Below are 21,193 nucleotides of genomic sequence, written 5' to 3'. Positions count from 1 at the left end.
ATAACGTGGTGTCACTATTAGAACAGCACAGAAATACATTTGGGCTTATCTGCAGCCCCATAAACATCCTGTTCGGTCATCAATAAACTCATTAAATCCGCCCACTCATTCAATGATGAGGAAGATCCCGGAACGGTTATTTTTAACGAAACAATCAAAACCAATTTAGAACCTGAAAATATATATTTTTTTCCTCTTTGGCACAGAAGCGAAGACTTCACCTCACAAGGAAATAGCTATGTTATAAAAATGCCGCTTTTTCCCCGGATGCCAAAATATATTGTGAAAATGTAATCTTGTTCTCTACATTCCTGCTAGCGCACCATTCCTACGGTTCGATGGGTATATATTTTGTTTATGTCCATATAGCTTCTTTGTAAGGATCTGTGAGCCGAAGTCGTCTAAAAAAATTGATTTCTGCTGTATGTTTAATATTAGTTGTGAATCATCTCGGCAAATTAGTATTCATTGGCACATGCATGTGACCGATGCGGTTTCGCCTTACATTTCCCACTGGAAATACCCATAAATGTTAACTTTAAATTGATGTCGGAAGTGATATCTTTTAAGGTTTACTTCCATGCAGCAGCAAAAAGCTGCAATAACAGAGATGTCAATTCCAAGGCTGACATCAGTTAGACATGGAGGCTCCGAACCACAAATGTGACATTATGACGGGAACAGTGATGATTTTCTATCACCGGAATGACTTCATTAAAATTGCAGTCCCTCATAGAAAGGAGAAAATCAGTCTGTTGGAAATGATCGAGAAGTCCGATTCGCTTCTTTACGTAAATAAATTACATAAGATGGAGTCTTATTTTTTTTCCCATTGTTTAGAGGAAAAGTTTTTCTACTTGCTTATGGAAAATAATTGTTTATTTGATTTAAAAAAAAAAAAGTCAAAATTGGAATTGTGTTACTGAGTACACAAAATACACTGCTGGAAGGTTGAAAGGGTACATAGCTGTTAAATAGTGACCTTAGGAGCATATTTTTGATGCAGTGATGACACCGGACATCATTAGGGGAATAAATATGGGCAAATCAACAATGAAGTCACTGGACAAGGTACTGTATTTTTCGGGCTATAAGATGCACTTTTTTCCCAAAAAATTTTGGGGGAAAATGGGGGGTGCGTCTTATAGTCAGAATATACCATACAAATACTGTGGTGGCAGCAGCAGGAGTAGGGTGATTCTGTGTCGGTCCAGGTCCGACGCTGCAAGGCAATGATCACACTCCCTTCTTAGGCTGATGCCGCTGATGTAGCAGGTGCAGAAAGTTCAGTAGTGGTGCTCTGTTGTGCCCAGAGGCCCCGCACATCCATTGCTGCGATGCAGTGGCCTACAGTAAAATGAGTTTTTAGTTACAAGACAGCGGCGAGCATACACCTCATACTTCCCACAAAATCGACACACTTTGATTCCACCTAAAAAGACATACATTGTATAAGCCAAACAATTCATATGGAAATATTATTTTTTTATTCATTTATACATATTTCAATTGAGTGATTTGGGTAATTTCCTTTTTTTTTTTATTGTATCAAGTTTCTTAAACCAAACCACATTTTTCTTTTCTTCTTTAGATCAAATATTTAGCTGGAAATCTGGGAATGCTATGCCCAACTCCTGACTCCCAGAGGGTTTATGTGCTTCAGGCTCACCATAATATGCTTTTTCCTTTATTTCTTAGGCTACTTTCATACTTGCTTTGTTTTGCAGCGCGTTTTTCCCGCAAAAAAACGCATGGAAAAAACGCATACAAATGCTGCGTTTTTTTCAAGCATTTTTATGAGCATGCATGAAAAAATGCAGTGTTTTTATGCGTTTGTATGCGTTTTTAGTGTGTTTTTACCGCGTTTGCGTTTTTCCCAACATTAGTTGGCCCCTCACACTAACCCAAACCATGACTTTACTAACCCTAACCCTAACCCTTAACCAAACAATACCCTAACCCTAACCCAAATCATACCCTAACCCTAACCCTGACCCTAACCATTAACCAAACCATACTAACCCTAACCCTAACCCTTAACCAAACCCTACTAACCCTAACCCAAACCCTAACCCTAAACCCTAACTAACCCTAACCCTTAACCAAACCATACTAACCCTAACCCTAAACCCCCTTAACTAATCCTAACTCTAACCCAAACCCCTAATTTCCATTGTCTAACCAATGGTCAACAAAAAAAATGCATGCGCAAAAAAACGCATACATGAGCATGCCAATGCGCACATATGCGCACCCATAGACTTATAATGGGTGTCTTGCTGTAAAAAAAATGCATTGCGCGCGCATGCGTTTTTTTGAGGCAAGTCAGATGCCCAAAAAATGCAACAGGATGCATTTTGTGCGCCCGAGTGCACACCACAAAAAAACGCATGCGCGTAAAAATGCATACAAACGCATGTGTATTCGCACATAAGCGCATCCCATGCAAAATATAGGGGGAAAAGCGCATGCGTTTTTTAGCGCTAAAATACAGCTCAAAAAAACGCAAGTGTGAAACCAGCCTTACTTCCAACCACCAACTGTGACTTTAAAAATCAGCCTTTCTCCAAGCAAACTTGCCCTCACAGTCTGTGACCCCTTCCCTTAACGCATCTTGGCGTCAATCGCTCGTGAATTTAATCAGAATTCATTGACAATATGTTAGAGTTCCTATAATAGAAAATAAGGTCGTACTCCCAGAAACAGGAAAAATACATTGGCATTCAAACTTGTGGTGCACAATATCTGAGAAAGTTCCACTTCACACAACTGTTTAAATTGGACGAGTTCTATCGGTGGAAAACAGTGGACCACACTCGGATGACATCTGGAATGACTGTGTGGAGAAGGTGGAGAAACTTTTGTTTTTCTCTTAACCTCCAAGAAAATAGGATCCCACTTTGATCAAACTGTGATCAAACTCTGATCAGAGTCTGATTAGCATAATTGGACCGGTTTTCTCGAATGGAGAGAAACGTTGATGTGACCCTAGCCTAACATATCTAAAAGTTGTTTAGCATTCGCCATTCCATTAGTTTCTTCGCATAGTTGAACGCTATATAAAATGAACAATATTTAGCCGGTCAGTAAGCTAGGCCCGTTTTCCGCATGGAGCATTTTCTTAGGGTACCCTAATGGAGTCTCTAGCTGGTCTGAATCTCTCTGGAACAACAGGTTTTGGGACCACCAAATTAGGACAGGTTAGTAAACACTCCATAAGAAAATGGTTTTGCAAAATATCTTCCATGATCAACTTTGCATCAGTAGAATAACTGCTTATCCTTTCTGTGATACTACCCGAAAAATGCTAAAAGATAACCATTGTGATCATCAATAATGGAGTGCAAGCTTTGCGAAAAAGAATTCCTGAGGTCCTGCAGAGTGAAGCGGAAAACCATACATGGAGCCATACATCACTTTTCCGTAAGTTCTCCAGGAAATATGAACATCACAGAGGGATCCTCAAGACCCCTTCTATAAGTCAGAGAGGAGAGGCTGCCATTAGGAGCAGCTCCCGCTGTAGTGGACCCGGCATAGCCATTTATTACTAGGTCACCCGTTCACTTACTTGACATTGAAGCGAACGGATATGAAGTAAACTATTACTGTATGTCTTAACATAAATGTTTCCATAAACTTTAGATACTTTGGCAAAGCCCGGCATCCGGTTGAGAACAGTATACAGTAGTTAATTCCTTGCGCTTCCATTTTAATTAAAAATGTAAATACTCCAGTGCTGATGTTTTATAAATGAATGATACTGACAATAATGGCCGATTTCCACTCGTTGTACATCTGCTCTCCTCTTGTATTAAAATCTGTTAATTGCTGATACTCAGTGAGACTCATTGTAAATGAGCGCGTTTCGAAAAAAAAGGACCTGTGCGAGTTCACGGTTCTGTGTTTAATAAGCAGCCGTCAGCGGAAAAAAAAGCGCTTTGTCCTTTTAATTGTTGTTTTATTATTTTAAATTGCCTATTATGTTGGCAGAATGTAATTCCAAAACTTTACTACAGACAAAACACTGAACACATATTGGTTAGTCAGGAATAAAGCGACTGTAAGTTGTTGGCCGATATGTGAGGACTGTTTTCGTGTTAAGAAAATGAGAATATTTCTTCACTCAATTGTGTCAACAAGATGAAGCCTAAGAAAAGCAGAAAAGTGCCACCGCCATACATCAAGAGGCTACATACAGTGGTAACATTAGCACGCATAGAAGGCACAATTACTTTGCCCACGGCCCATTTCCCATTGATCACCCCAACTTTCTAAACAGCATTTATTAAAATTATTTAAACCTCTTTGCTGTTTCGAAGTGTGTCTAAAGCTTTTCACTAGCCAAGTGCTATTGAAAAACTAATATATACCTCTAAAAAGTGTCTTCTCATGCCCCTCACCATTTTCTCTGGACCCGTCTCTCTTATCTCAGTGTTAGCATAGGTGTAGACGACCGTATGTTCTTCATCTGAGAAAAACAGTCTGATTATGCCAATTGTAAGGTTCAGCCAGGACCATAGTCATAGTAGCCGAGGACACCGGGGCTTTGGTGTCCTGGCCTCCCCTCACAGAGAATTCACACGCATTCATCAGCACAACTGTGTCTCCTAGTCCAGCTCTTTCTGGGTCCCCCTATGTAGTGGGAGACCGTTCCTGGGTCTTTACTTGACTTGTTACACAGCACTTCCAAAGTTTCCACAGCATTAACAACAGGTTTCGCTTTGCAAGGTTCCTTCACTTTCCCTGCGCTTTCTTCACGGCAACTCAGCGTGGACCCCGGTCAGACTGTCCCTGACAGTTTCTCCACATTCTGTCTATACAGCTCCACTATGGATATGCATCCCTCGGTCTGTTTCGCCCCAGACACAAAGTCATTAATAGCAGCAGTCAGTAGCTTCTGAGAGAGCAACCTGTTCCGATGTTCTGTCCAATGTGCTGGCCCTGCTTTGTCACTGTCTGCACTCACTGCTTCCGTGGTTCCCTTGGCCATTCCGCCCTGGTCCTAAGGGTTTCTGCCCAAGTAAAGAGTTGCCACAACTTAGTACTACTTCTGGCCACCAGCTGCGCTGGTCCGCTGTGGTATGGTGCTGTGCTGTGGTGAGCTGTCTTCACTCTTAAATGTTTCGTGGTTGCTGCAGCATCCTGGGCTTATAGCCCACGTGGACCCTTCGGGCGCCCCTGGCCTTCTGACTAAACCTAACACTGTACACTACCTTACTATGCAGCAGCCCCTCCTACACATAACCTTTTGTTTACTAACTATGAACCGTGTGCACTGGAATGCCCCCCATCTAGTAGCCAAACCCGTGAACTACACTTACCCTATTCTTATACAATGCAAAACAGTACACATTTGACAGTAATAGTAATACAGCATATGATGTAGCAGTACCAATTGAATAGATAGCAGTAGTACACTATAAGTGTAGCAGTACCAGAATATAATAACATATATACATTAATATATGGTAAAAGAACATCAACATTTCTCTATCCCCTTACACAATCGCATTCTGATCAAAGTTTGATCACAGTGGGATACGTTTTTCTCAGATGTTGAAAATGAAAAAAATTTCCCCATCTTCACTCTTCAGTCTGTCCGTGAAAATCGAACTGCACTCTGATGTCATCCAAGTGCGTCCTGATGTTTTCCATGGATCGATAGACATGAATGGGCACATGCCATCCGATTATTGTAGGCAAGTTGTGCATGCTCGAATTTTTTTTCTGGACTACTCCACAACACCCTTAGGGCTCATACAAATGACTGTAGTTTTAGTCTGAGAGGTATCTGTATAAACATCATATCACACTTGCTCCAATGTTATTTAATGAGGCAGTGTACGTGTCTGATTTTTTTCCTCAAATACAAAATTAAAAAATTGCAGTATGGATGATTTTCTTCCGATAACTGGATGGCACTCGCACATTCATGTCTATGGGTCTGTGGAAAACATCAGTCTGCACTCAGATTATATTGATTATCACGGACTGCCTGAATGGAAAAGATGGAGAAACTTTTATTATAAGTCCTCCACATCTGAGAAAAATGGTTCCCACTTTGATCAAACTTTGAATGGAGTCTGACCAGACTGTGATCGTCATAATCAGACTATTTTTCCAAGATGGAGAACTTACTGTTGTCTGTAACCTGCCCTTAGAGTTTTAAGGAGGAAGAGGTATGACATTGTACACGGATCTGCAGTAATAAAGAGTAAAGTATCATGGAAGGAAAAGAAAACAGCCTGACAAGTGGCAAAGCATATACTAAACCAAGTGAAGAGAGCAGAGCACTAGATTAGAGCTTACATTCAGCCTACAGTTAGGGAGGCTCATAGAAGTGAAAAATCTTAAGCTGGTATCAGTTAGCAAACTCTATATGAAGGGATATCAAAAACAATAAAGAAATGAAGATCATTGCCAGGACTCACGTGGTGAGGTGGATTCACTAATCAGCAGGTCTGTGTTTAAACCTGGATCAAAGGCGATGGCACAATAGGCAGAACTTGCCAGATGGCACATGGAATAGCCAGGATCAGGACCACAGTGTGCTGAAAACAAAAAATCAGGGCCACGGTGCACCTAGGCAACACATAGGCAAGTGGAGAAGGACACATCAGAAAACAAAGAGCCAGGTATAGACATACACAGGAACCTAGTCTAGAGGAGAGATTATTACACTTACAGCAGACAAAGGGTTAATCGGCAAACAGTTAGCCAAAAGCAGCAGTGGTGAGCAGGCAAAGTTCTCTGTAAGGATGATACATTCTAACACAGTAGCATCGTGGTGTGTACTAGTCCAAAGATAAGTTTGTTCTACTTTCAGCAGGCGAATAGCGGACCAGCAGGTCCAACCCAGGAAGTAGATGCGGAAAACACATTTGTGTCAGATTCGGCTTTAGGTCAATATGTCACTGAGGTTTCCCGGGTGACTAGGCAGTTTTAAGGCACAGTATTGAGTGGTTAAAGCAGCACAGTTGTCACTCTATTGAGGGCAGTAAGCAGTGTATTAGAGTAGGAATGGTATTAGCTAGTGCTAGAACGAATAGCAGGCATGTACGGTAATTGTGCATATTTAACCAATATGCTTTGGCTACATAGTATGATAATCGTGCGAGGACTAAATATGTCTAGTCAAGAGGTGAATCCTGAATTTTAGCTAATTAGGAGTGAAGGTTGTACTGAGTCCTATAGTGTCACAGTTCAGTGTGGAGTCAGCATTATCATGTGTGCCTACACCCCTGGGAGTGTAGAAAACGAAGAGGTAAAACATATGCAGACAGAGCAGAAAGGAAGGATCTGTGTAGTCTAAGAGAAAGGCCTATGCGTTAGCTGACCTGCAAGTGGGGTAAGTAGTTATGGTGTCCCAGGGCTTTAGAAAGGAACATGGTTGACAATATTTCAATATTTAAGTGCCCCCCAAGGGTCTTTAAAGACCACATGGGAGGCACAATGTGTAAAAAAAAAATATGGCAAATATATTAAACATACAAAAACATTCCACTGTCATTCAAAATCGCTGTTATTAGCCTCAATCTTGTAAAGAAAAAATAAGTCCAATATATAAAAAATATTTGTTACACCAAAGTTTAGTGCCTTTGTGGTCATGAAAAAATAGAAAAAAAGAGACTTATTTCCTTTTTTTTATTATCAGCTGATAGCAAAAATAAAAGAGAGAATATAAAAGTGACTTGAAAATGAGGGCCAATGCATCACAAAAAATGAGGCAAAAATTATTTGACTATTGACTATCCAAATGTAGGGAGGAGGACCCCCACAGAGTGTCCGGGCCGGAACCAAGGGGACCGCCTTCTGATTTCCTAAGGAAACAGTAACCGGGGAACAGAGGAGGAGAGTGGACTGTTGAGAGTGACAGGACAGCAAGGGGAGGGGCGAGTATAAAAGGGGCAGGGAGCGCGCAGAGGAGTCAGTTGGTGATCCGTCAGACATGGAGCAGGAGACGGAGGGGGTATGAGAGAGCGGGAAGGACACTGACAGTTCAGAGAAGAGACCAGCAGCAGAGGGTAGATACGCAGTGGCCCTCAGGAAAGAGGCGCCGAGCTTACCGACAGGGGACTGTCTCTTTACCCCTATCCCGGGTTACGATCTGCCCCCGGTCATCCTCGGCCTTTACCGCTGAGCTCGAGCCCTCTGCGGCCTGCCCGCTCCCTCTCCTGGCTGCTGCTATTCCCCTTCAGCCCGCGGTTGCGGCCTGCCCGCTGCCACCCGCGGACACTGCCAGTTCATGTCAGCCTGTAGTTGCGGCCTGTCTATCACCGCACACATCCGCCTTCACCCCGCTCCAATCGGCAGTTGGGGCCTGTTCCTCGTCAACAGAGACACTCTGCACACAGCCCCAGGCTGTGCGCGCGGCCAGTAAACCGCCACTCTTGAGCACTGCGACACAACACTGCTTGGGGACAGAGTCCCATTGAACTCGCTAAATAGCGCAACCCTGCTGTTACAACAGGGGGTTACTTCATCTCAGGACTCCATCAGGGCTTGTCGTGCCCCAACTCCTCCTGGGCGCTGGGGCGCCCGAAGACTACTCCAAATCTTCAGCAGCTGGGCCCAGCGGCTGCTACGCCAAGGCAGCCTCATCAAAGACGCCACAGCAGCCTCATCAAAAACGCCAGAACAGCCTTATCAAAGACGCCAAAGCAGCTTCATCAACAACGCAGCTTCCACAGAGGCGCCGAGGGACGTCAGGACGGATAAGTGACATTATAGAGTATAAGGACCCATAGAAGGCCATACCGTGGCCCCATAGTAACTGGCCTCGGCCGGATTAGTCATGTTCTTTTCAAATAGTGTTTGGTTGTACTGAGTCCCTGCGAGGACAACTGTTGTTACCCCTTTTTTTGGTTGCTTAGTATAGCCCTAGCGGCTTTAAATTATAAAAAGTTTGCTTTTCAAAATTCAACAAGTCTCGCATCTCGTCACTGCATCCTGCGAACCTGCTGTTACCTACACTTGGCGTAGTCGGCAGGATGCAGTCTCCAAGCACGGACAACGACACCGCAGACCAGGGCATGGCCGTGAACTCAACAGTTGACAAGGGCCCTCGTTCCAGCATTTCGTTGGGGGCTATGCTGAGCAACCTGCCTAGATTTTCCGGCTCCAATACCATGCAATGGAGCTGGACAGAGCGAATGCGGGGGCTCTTTCGAATGCACCCGATGACTCCTGACCTAGAAGCAGAAGTAGCTCTCATGGCATTAGATGGGGAGGCTCGGAATTCAGTGATGTTAAAACCCTCGGGACACCGCAACACCTTTGATAAGGTTTTGCAGATTTTAGAACAGACCCATGGGGACCCAACCAACGTGGTAGAGTTAAGAACCAGGTTATTCAGTCAGATGCAGGGGGAGGGGGAGACTATCACCCAGTATATGAATGTCCTCCAATAGTTACACACGGCCATCGAAAGAAAAGACAGCGTAGGGATAGGACCTGTTGACGTTACACTACGCGACCTGTTGGTGACTGGACTGCGGGACCCATTAATAAAGCAGGCATTATGGGAGCAGATTAGAATGAATCCACGTATAGACTTTTCCGAGGTGGGAAGTCAAGCACGCGCTCGAGAACAGAAGCAGAGAATGGCGGTCCCTGTGGGGAAGGTCCGGAGTGTGGAGGCTTCCCTGAACGCAGTTGCGGTGCCTCAATGGGTAGAGGAAATGAAGCAGGAGTTGAAGAACATACAGGGTGAGTTGGCTAAAGTGAAAAGAAGGACTGAGTCTGGGACTGGACAGCCTAGTTTCAACCCTGGTCCCTGGGGACCCCGCCCCACCCAGGACAGACAGACCTCACAGACCTGGTGCTATGAGTGCGGGGAGCCAGGCCACTTCGCCCGAGAGTGTCCACGGCGTGGGAGATACTCACCCCAGCGGCCATTAAACTAGAGGACTCCGGGCTGGGGGGACTCCGCTCAGAGCCAGAAACCAAGATGAGGGGTGGTGGAAGTCCTGGAGATTTGGTCGCAAAGTGTCCGGTGGTATGGGTAGAAGTTGAGGGCCGTGCCGTCCAGTGCCTGGTGGATACGGGGTCACAAGTAACAACTATGCCTGCAACTTATTTCTGGCAGAATTTCCCCGAGGCAGCGAGAACCCAGTGGGGGCGCATGATCAGACTGGTAGCCGCCAATCAACTACCGGTCCCTGTTGCCGGGGTGGTGTGGGTACAGGTGACGCTGTGCGGTAAAATCCTCGGCCGCAGAGGAGTGGTTTTGACCCACGGAGAAACTGATAAACAGCACCCAGTCATTCTCGACATGACCATACTGCGGGAGTTCGGCAACCTACTCCTCAATGATCCCACGCATGAGACCTTGAAACAGTGGGGTCCCCGCACTGCCCAAGGACAGGTATTCCAGCAGTTGGTGCGGGAAGCATGAGTCCTCCAGGACTGCCAGGAGGGCGAGGCCCTGGGCAAAGTCATTGCGCCAGCGGCTCCCCTGCTTCTACTGCCCCCTGGACAGACAGTGGTAGCCATGCCCATCCGAGCCCCTATACCATTAGAAGGCATGGAGATGCAGGTGGAGCCATGCTACTCGGAGCGCTTACCCCCTGACATACTGGTGACTCGCTCCCTCACCACAGTGCAGAAGGGGACTGTCCTCGTGCGCTGCGTCAACCTTGAAGACCAAGACATCACCCTGAAGCCCCGGACAGAATTGGCCAAGCTATTAAGGCCTTTTGAAGAAGTACTACAGGCCCCTGCAGTTCAATTGAGAGTGCAACCCGAGGACCCCTGGGCAGTAACTATCCGTACTCTACAGGCTACTAAAATTGCAGCTCAGGAAAAAGGTTGAATCATCCTGGAACAAATGCGAGCCGAACTCTCTGGACTAACTGCAGCCCAGCTCTCTCAGATAAAAACACTGCTCGGACAGTACCACAAGGTATTTGCTAGTCATGAGGAAGATTTTGGATGTACCACCCCATCACCCATGGAATTCCCACAGCAAGAGCAGCCCCCATCCTTGAATGATATCGACAGATTCCACCACAACTCTACCAAGAGGTGAAAACTTTGCTGGCCCTAATGCTACGAAAGGGAGTGATTCGAGAAAGCCAAAGCACCTGGGCGGCTCCTATTGTGTTGGTCCGCAAAAAGGATGGCACCTTACGATTCTGTGTGGACTATCGAAAGCTGAATGCTTGTACTATCAAAAACTCGTACCCACTACCCCGAATAGAAGAATCCTTGTCCGCCTTGGGGAAGGCGACGTACTTTTCTACTTTGGACCAGGCCAGTGGGTACTGGCAGGTACCCATGTCAGAAGAAGACAGGGCAAAGACGGCGTTCATGCTTCCTATGGGGCTATTTGAGTTTAATCGAATGCCATTCGGACTGGACAACGCCCCGGGAACCTTTCAGCGGTTGATGGAGTGGTGTCTGGGAGATCTCAATTTTGAGGCCACGTTGATATACCTGGATGATATCATCATCTTTGCTGCCACTTTTGAGGACCACCTGAAGTGGTTGGGGCAGGTACTCAGACGGCTGCAAAAGTACGGGTTGAAGGTAAAACCCCAAAAATGCCATCTATTTCGCACCCAGATTGAATATCTGGGTCATGTCGTCTCAGTGGTGGGTGTAAAGCCGTCCCGGGAAAAGGTTGCTGTCATTCAGGGATGGTCTACCCCGAGACGATAAAAGACGTGCAGGCCTTTCTGGGGTTGGCCGGATACTACCGTCGTTTCGTAAAGAATTTTGCATGCTGGGCTCGAGCCCTGCACGACCTGCTGAAGGGGGCTCCCGCTGGGGCAAATGGATGAAAAATCCAGTGGCGACAACCTCAAGAAGAGGCCTTCCAAGACCTTAAGGCTATGCTCTCGGATGCTCCGGTGTTCTCATGCGGATTTCTCACAACCGTTCATCCTACACACTGACGGGAGTTTTCACGGGCTGGGGGCTGTGTTGTCACAAGTTCAAGACGGCCGGGAGAGAGTGATCGCATATGGAAGCCGCTCACTCCATGATTCCGAGCGCAACCCTGACAATTATAGCTCCTTTAAGCTCGAGCTCCTCGCAGTAGTGTGGGCCATGATGGAGCAGTTCGCAGAGTACCTGGCGGGCTCCGAGGTAGTGGTGCAGACCAACAATAACCCGCTGGCCCATTTGGAAAACGCCAAAATGGGAGGTCTGGAGCAAAGATGGGTGGCCCGGATGGCAAAATTCAACTATAAAATTATCTATAAAAGAGGGGCCGAGAATGTACACACTGACGCTCTCTCCAGGATTCGACATACAACCCCAGGGAAGAGTCGAGACAACGAACTAGAAGGGGAAGAGATACCATTTTCCCTCACCACTGCCGTGCTTACAGCTGCCGCCCAGGAAGTACCTCCCATAGAGACCCTAAGGGGCATGCTGGAACAATCCCGGGATAAGTGGATCCAACAGCAGCAAGAAGACGAAGAAATTGGGCTTCTCCGGAAATGGGCAACCACTGGCAAATTGCCCACTGACTCCCAAAGACAAACTTTTACTCAGGACATGTCGCTGATGTTACGACAATGGGAGAGACTGGTTATCCAAAAGGGACTATTGTATCGTAAAATGACATCACGAACAACATCTATGATGACTTGGCAGGTAGTTACGCCAGGAGCCCAACTTAACGAACTGGCTCGAGAAGCCCACGAAAAAAGGGCTCATTTCGGAGCTCAAAAGACCTTGCAATGGTTACAACAGAAAATTTACCATCCACGCTTGCATGCTGTTGTGGACGAGACTTGCCGGACCTGTCACCTATGCGAATTAGCTAAACCGCCCGCACAGCGAGCCCCAGTACAAACAATCGTGACCTCAGCGCCCCTGGAGCTTCTGACAGTGGATTACCTAACCATTGGTCCCGCATTCCAGGGGTATGAACACTGCCTCGTCATGGTAGACCATCTCACTAAGTTCGCTGTGGTCACCCCCACTCGAGACCAGACCGCGGAGTCGGCCGCCTCCACAATTTGTAGAAACTTTATACAAGTTTACGGCTGCCCTCAACGGATACATTCCGATCAAGGAGCATGTTTTTTGGGAAAAATAATGGAGGAACTACACCATCTCTACGGTATTGACAAATCCAGGACCACGCCATACCACCCGCAGGGAAACGGGGCCTGCGAGCGATTTAATCGGACATTAATCCAAATGTTGCGTACTCTGGAGAGTGACAAGAAGGTCCGTTGGCCCGAATATGTCCCTGAACTAGTATGGGTATATAACAACCGAGTACATCGAGTTACCGGCTATACCCCTTATTCCCTGTTGTTCGGACGCGAGAACAAGGGGATCACGGAGGTAGAGTTGGACCCAGAGGAACCGCAGCCCTGGACTGGGGTATCATCATGGGTCCGAAATCACCGGCACAGGCTGCAAACTCTTCATCGAATCGTACATACCTAACTTCAAGACTTAGAACACCCAGGAAAGAGTTCATCTCTGCCTCCTGACCTCCAAAGTGGAGACCGAGTACTCGTACTAGACCAACGTCCCCAGAACAAATTAGAGCCACGTCGGGAATAGGGTCCCTATCGGGTTCTACGCCGTATAAACCCTGAAGGACATGTGTACGAAATACAACCCGAGAAAGATGAAACGCTGCCTACCCGCTTAGTGCATCAGAATATGCTACGCCCCTGTATTTCCACTGATCTGAAACAACCTGAACCTGCTCCTCAGGTCTCTGAACCATTGCCCGTGTTCTGGGACTCGGACGACGAAGAAGACTTCCCAACAATAACCAGGGGCTCTCTACTCAATGACAAACCAACTGACACAATTAGCTCGCCCGCACCAGCTAGCCCACCACTGGCCACCACCCCAGAAGACTCCACCCTCGTCGTACTAAGATGCTTCGAGCGGTTGGCAGCCGGCAAACCCCCCGAACGATACGAACAAGACCAGTTCATATGGCAACGAAAGCTGACACTTCCGCAGATCAGCCCAAGTATACTGAGGCCCTCGCCCGAGGACTGGCGAGCTTACAGGATGGTGGAATGTAGGGAGGAGGACCACCACAGATTGTCCGGGCCGGAACCAAGGGGACCGCCATCTGAGTTCCTAAGGAAAGAGTACCCGGGGAACAGAGGAGGAGAGTGGACTGTTGAGAGTGACAGGACAGCAAGGGGAGGGGTGAGTATAAAAGGGGCAGGGAGCGTGCAGAGGAGTCAGTTGGTGATCCATCAGACATGGAGCAGGAGACGGAGGGGGTGTGAGAGAGCGGGAAGGACACTGACAGTTCAGAGAAGAGACCAGCTGCAGAGGGTAGATACGCAGTGGCCCTCAGGAAAGAGGCACCGAGCTTACCGACAGGGGACTGTCTCTTCACCCCTATCCCGGGTTACGATCTGCCCCCGGTCATCCTCGGCCTTTACCGCTGAGCTCGAGCCCTCTGCGGCCTGCCCGCTCCCTCTCCTGGCTTCTGCCATTCCCCTTCAGCCCGTGGTTGCGGCCTGCCCGCTGCCACCCGCGGACGCTGCCGGTTCACATCAGCCCGTGGTTGCGGCCGGTCTATCACCGCACACAGCTGCCTTCACCCCGCTGCAGTCGGCAGTTGGGGCCTGTTCCTCGTCAACAGAGACACTCTACTCACAGCCCCAGGCTGTGCGAGCGGCCAGTAAACCGCCACTCTTGAGCACTGCGACACAACCCTGCTTGGGGACAGGAGTCCTATTGAACTCGCTAAAAAGCGCAACCCCGCTGCTACAACAGGGGGTTACTCCATCTCAGGATTCCATCTGGGACTGTCGTGCCCCAACTCCTCCTGGGCGCTGGGGCGCCCGAAGACTACTCCAAATCTTCAGCAGATGGGCCCAGCGGCTGCTACGCCAAGGCAGCCTCATCAAAGATGCCACAGCAGCCTCATCAAAGACGCCAGAACAGCGTTATCAAAGACGCAAAAGCAGCTTCATCAACAACGCAGCTTCCACAGAGGCGCCGAGGGACGTCAGGACGGATAAGTGACATTATAGAGTATAAGGACCCGTAGACGGCCATACCGTGGCCCCATAGTAACTGGCCTCGGCCGGATTAGTCATGTTCTTTTCAAATAGTGTTTGGTTGTACTGAGTCCCTGCGAGGACAACTGTTGTTACCCCTTTTTTTGGTTGCTTAGTATAGGTCTAGCGGCTTTAAATTATAAAAAGTTTGCTTTTCAAAATTCAACAAGTCTCGCGTCTCGTCACTGCATCCTGCGAACCTGCTGTTACCTACACAAACATAGAACATTTTTTTTACAGCTTTTTAATGTAAATACCCAAAATGTTCCTGGTCAGGAATGGGGGAGTAAATCGCCCGGTCCTGAACTGGTTAAGTGAATGCGTTCCACTTACTGATGTCTTTGCTTGTCCTTGTTTAATACAATGTAGATGAGTCTTATAGCTGAGATGCCTTTTCGAAGTATTATACAGAGAAAAGAACACGGCCATATCAGAATTCTATTATTGTGAACAGTAGAGCAGGAACGCATGATTTAGTCTAGCAGGTGGCAACAATTGTACTGTTAAAAGGTACTTGATTATAGGTCTATACAAGCAGAAAATTGCAGGCAAATGATAGCGCTTGGAAATGCCAAGATCTAATTGAGATGTGTGATTATGCATTTCCCCCCCTCCGGCTGTCCACTCTTTAGGACCGATTCCTGAAGTGTTTTCTCAGTGTTGCCTGGGATTTTCACATATTTGCTTTCATCAACACAACTGCAATTTACTGAATAAACCTATTTTCTCAGCTAAAGCTTTTCTGTGGATCCGACCTTTTCACATTAGCTCCATGCAATATTTTTATGCTCATGTGGAGAAATGGGCGAAAGCGATCTCTGCCGATGCTTTCTGTTCTTTTATGGGAATGACGCCATTATTTGTGATAATACCCTGAGCCATTTGCTGATTCTTGTGTGAGCATTAAAGGACCTATTGTAAGAAAACATCTCCTGAACCTGAGCTGCACTTACTATTGATGCTATTTGTAAGCCTGATACACAATAGTAGGGGGATGTAGGCCTACATATTGACCACTGAGATAAATGGCCAACCACGTAATGTTTGGATGGGGTGGGCTGCTAGAGTCACATCTTCTCCATTCTGGCGGATAAGGAATAGGACAATGTATGACCAGTATTTCAATAAGAATAGGAATTTTCTACCTGAAAAAACCTCTGCAAAATCTAAAGTATTTCAGTATAAATAATCACCTGTCAGCTGGATAGGTAATAACTGATAAATCGATGTGAGTCCGACAGCAGTAACCCCCAGGAATTCACAGGAAAGAAGGCCATGGTAAGCAGGATTTGAATGACCATGATCCTGGTAGGTCCATTTGGCACTGGCAAAGATAGCTGAGAGCCCCATTCAAATACTTCTGACCACAGTGGAGGGAAAAAATGGTGGACAAATGTTTCCCATTCTGGTGATCGATGGAGGCTCAGTAGTCATATCCACAGCAGTGTAACAATTAGTATACAGTATACAGAGGGACAGTCCCAACTTAGCAGGTTAATACCTATCTGTAAGATAGATGCTCACTTGCTGATTGCTATGGGTCCAACCACTGGAACCTGAACCGATCCAAAAATGAGATGTGCAGTCAAGCCTTCAAAGTTATCCAAATTGTGGGAGACCCAGCAATGGGACATCTAGTGATCAGCAAGTCCAATGGACAGGAAATATTTCCTAAGTTGGGAGAGCCCTGTCAAGGCTTTGGCTACATTTATGTGTCACGGGAGAATTGTTAGACTATCTGTAGGCCACATCAGTGTTTCTCTGTAAGAACCATAGACAACCACAGGACAGTTACAAAAAAATTAGACATGGTCATCCCGAATAGAAAACACTGGATCACGTATTCTGGATCGATATTGGCCTGTTGCCTGTCAGTCTGAATTAAATTAATAATTATTTTTTGGGGTGAGTTTATTTCATTACAAATGTGTCATATGTCTCACCAACACACCATTTTTTTAATTTATACCAAGAGAGATAATCCAGCACCAAAATCCTTGGATGATTTATTCCGATATATTGAAATCGTAGGAACACATCAAATAAGAGAGAAAGCGCAGGCATGTTTTCGATTAACCTCTTAATCATTGCATATAGACTAAGGTTTTTATATTATCCCCTGTGGGATCACAGTCAACCAGTGAAAATAAGATAAGCATAATACAGATATTGCAAAATAGTTAGAAGCAAAAAATCAATAATGATAAATAATATGATAATGAATATTTAGTCCCTTGAGGTTATAAATCCACGAGGATTCTTTATTCAATAATATTTTTCTATGATCGCCCCATCTGACAGACTTAAATACCCTTTCAATTCCAATCATGGAAAAAACAGATATTGAATATCATCTGACTGATGAGTAGTGTTGAGCGATACCGTTCAATACCCAAAAATATCGTATCGGATGGAATCGCCCGATACGAAAAAAATATCGGGTATCGCCGATTCCGATACCGGAAGTCCCATTCAAGTCAATGGGACTTCCGGTATCGGAATTTAAAAAAGCCCTTTATTTCCTTGTTGGCTAATTCTACATAATTGAAAACAAATAAGAATCATGTAGAATGTATTGTGGGAGGTGGAGGAGACATTAAAGGCATAGTGGTTTATTCAAATCACATGGCATAGCATTAATTCCAATTTTTTTTTCAAGACGTTCGGAGTTAAAAAGATATTGACTATGTTAACCTTTTTTATATTTTGTCAGATATGTATGTTTCACAACTTCCATGCTCTTCACCTTCTTTTGCACTTCTCCCACACTTTCTCCTTCATGATCCGCAGCAGTAGCATTTTTTCATCAACTTTTTCTTCACCTTATTCATCTTCTTCTTCATCTTCTTCCCATTAATTTTTTTTTTCCATTCTTCATATTCTTCTTATTCAGCTATTATTAATTTTCATATGCTATTTCTTCATCTTCTTCCTATTCTTCTTTTTCTTCATTTTCTTATGGTGACAGGCATTCCTGTAGTACTTATCTATAAAAGTTATAAGATTACACCTTACGTTCTGCCTGTCACTAAAGATTTACAACAGGATTTGTCCGCGTTCAGTTTGGCCTGCAGCAGCAGGCATTTTCCAGGGGCACCACGAGGAGGAATGGACTCACCCCCATTTACTGCTTAGTCTTCTTCTGCTTATAATTTTGATTTCTTCTATGCTGATTTTTAGTCTTATGCTTAACGTTCTTCTGCTTTCTGTTCTTCTGCTTTTGCTTCTTCTGCTTCCTGTTCTTCTGTCTTTTGTTCTGTATCTTGGTGGTTGTCTTCATGTTCTTTGTCCTCTTGGTCTGATTATTTAGGGTCATATTTCTGGTCTTCTTTGGTGTGGTCTTCAGGGTCGTCGTCATCAGGGTTGTCGTCATGGAGATCAATAAGGATTACCAAAGACAATTTCAAAAAGCTTGATCTTGGAAATGTAGCAGAAGGTACAAGAAGGCTGAGAAACTGGCGAGAACCAGCTGACAGTACTGGAACCCGTAGTGGCAGCAGAAGGAACAATAACCAATGACACTACTGAGGAACAGCTGACGGTGCTGGACCCCGGTTACTATGCAGGAGGTACCTGTGCTAGAAACCACTACCAAGGACCAGCTGGCGTTGCTGGACCTCGGATACCGAGATGGAGGCACCTAGGCCAAAGGCTCTGGCGAGAACCAGCAGACAGTGCTGGCACCCGGATGGGTAGCAGAAGGAGCAAGAGCCAATGGCACTACCGAGGACTAACTGACGGTGCTGGACCACGGTTACTAAGCAGAAGGTACCTGTGCTAAAAAGCACTACCAAGGACCAGCTGACGGTGCTGGACCTCGGATACCGAGATGGAGGCACCTAGGCCAAAGGCTCTGGCGAGAACCAGCAGACAGTGCTGGAACCCAGATGGGTAGCAGAAGGAACAAGAGCCAATGGCACTACCGAGGACAAACTGACGGTGCTGGACCACGGTTACTAAGCAGAAGGTACCTGTGCTAAAAAGCACTACCAAGGACCAGCTGACGGTGCTGGACTTCGGATACCGAGATGGAGGCACCTAGGCCAAAGGCTCTGGCGAGAACCAGCTGACAGTGCTGGAACCCGGATGGGTAGCAGAAGGAACAAGAGCCAATGGCACTACCGAGGACCAACTGACGGTGCTGGACCACGGTTACTAAGCAGAAGGTACCTGTGCTAAAAGCACTACCAAGGACCAGCTGACGGTGCTGGACTTCGGATACCGAGATAGAGGCACCTAGGCCAAAGGCTCTGGCGAGAACCAGCTGACAGTGCTGGAACCCGGGTGGGTAGCAGAAGGTACCCATCCAAAGCAAAGTAGCCAGGCCGCAAGCCGGCCGCAGTTACCGAAACCCACAGTCCTACAGGGGGTGCATGTCCCATTGGCACTACGGATCCAGCCTTCAGTGCCAGTTCCCGCAGTCCACATAGGAGTCACCTAAACTGCAGGCACCTAGAGTCGGCTAACCCGGCCGCAAGACGACAGGACAACGGATTGGTGGCATAGTGACCTTGACACTACCCGGAAACAGCTGGCGTGCTGGAACCAGGCTGGGCAACAGGGAGTACCCGTGCCAAAGACACTGCCGAGCACCAACTGGCGTTGTTGGAACCCAGGGACAATCATGGTGAAGGTCGAAGCCTACTTGGTGGTAGTTTCAGATTGTTTGTAGGCTACAACAGACTGTCAATGTGCTCCAATTAGGCATCTGTCTCCACTCTGTTTCCAGGATTTCACGTGACCACCAACACCGCCAGTTTATGCGTACAGTAGCCGTCTGCCCCATCCACACGTGTTCCTGTGTTACTGGGGTTCTGTAATGTCAGCAGATCCCCTGATGTGTGTCTGCCAATGTCTCCTGCTCTATCCACATTCCCACCACTTGCAGTGGGAAGGTGGACAGCGCAGGAGACAGTGCCGGACACACATTGGGGGATCTGCTCACGTAACAGAACACCAGGAACACAGGAACACGTGTGGAATGCGTGGACGGCAACTGTGAGCAGGAACTGGCGGTGTTGGAGGTCAGGGGAAATACTAGAGACAGAGTGGAGACAGAGGCCAAATCAGAGAATGTTTAAATCTGAAGTAGTTACAATTTGGAGGCATCAGCACTTTGCCCTCCACACAGCAGCGGATCAGCTGACGTTACCGAACCCCACTTTCACATGAACGAGTGTTTTTTTCTGTGTGGACAGCACTTCCAAACAACAACTGACGATGTTGGAGCCCAGGCATAGTCATTTTGTAGGCTGAGGCCTACTTGGAGGCAGTTTAAGATAAGACGTTGTTAGAATTTGTAGGCAGCAGTAGAGTTTGCCGTACACACAGCAGGGGACCAGCTGACGTTACCGAACCCCACTTACACATGAGCGAGTGTTTTGTCTGTGCGGACAGCACTTCTGAGCACCAACTGGCGGTGTCGGAGCCCAGGGAAAACCAGGTAGTAGGCCGAGGCCTACTTGGAGCCAGGTGTAAATCTGAGGTTGTTTGACTGTGGAGGGAGCAGGACACTGCCATACACACAGCAGGGGACCAGCTGACGTTACCGAACCCCACTTACACATGAGCGAGTGTTTTGTCTGTGCGGACAGCACTTCTGAGCACCAACTGGCGGTATCGGAGCCCACGGAAAATCAGGTAGTAGGCCGAGGCCTATTTGTTGGCAGTTTGCAATTGTTTCTAAACTACTACTAACTGTCAACGTACTCCAATTAGGCCTCTGTCTTCACTCTGTTTCGAGTATTTCCTCTGGCTTCCAACCATGCCAGTTACTGCTCTGAAATGCCGTCTGCACAACCCACACTTGTTCCTGTGTTACTGGGGTTCTGTAACAGCAGCTTCTCCCAAGAGGTGAGTCAGGCAATGTCTCCTGCTCTGTCCACATTTCCACTACAAGTAGTGGGAATGTATACAAAGCAGGAGACATTGCCGTGCTCAACTCTGGAGATGAGCAGATGTTACAGGACCCAGGTAACACAGGAACAAGTGTGGATTGTGCAGACGGCACTTGAGAGCAGGAACAGGAGGTGTTGTAGGCCGGAGGAAATACTCAAAACAGAGTGGAGACAGAAGGCAAATCAGAGAACATAATAAATCAGAGGTAGTCAGAAGTTGTAGGCAGCAGGAGAGTTTGCCGTACACACAGCAGGGGATCAGCTGACGTTACCGAACCCCACTTACACATG

At 46.7% G+C, this 21,193-nt stretch overlaps 1 long non-coding RNA gene across 2 annotated transcripts in view; it reads right to left on the bottom strand.

Annotated features, from left to right (window-relative positions):
* Window positions 1–950: 950 nt before the first annotated feature.
* LOC141060758 (uncharacterized) overlaps window positions 951–21,193 on the bottom strand; it is a 166,767-nt gene continuing 146,524 nt past the window's right edge. For both annotated transcript variants that reach the window (XR_012222759.1, XR_012222760.1), the window contains exon 3: window positions 951–1,347. This is a non-coding gene — a long non-coding RNA (uncharacterized lncRNA). The remainder of the gene's footprint in view (window positions 1,348–21,193) is intronic.

The sequence above is a fragment of the Dendrobates tinctorius genome, unplaced genomic scaffold (assembly GCF_039654945.1).
Source record: "Dendrobates tinctorius isolate UK_male_01 unplaced genomic scaffold, ASM3965494v1 ptg000245l, whole genome shotgun sequence".
Taxonomy (NCBI): domain Eukaryota; kingdom Metazoa; phylum Chordata; class Amphibia; order Anura; family Dendrobatidae; genus Dendrobates; species Dendrobates tinctorius.
Note: the sequence above shows the minus strand (reverse complement) of the source record. Positions and strands in the feature narration are given on the sequence as shown.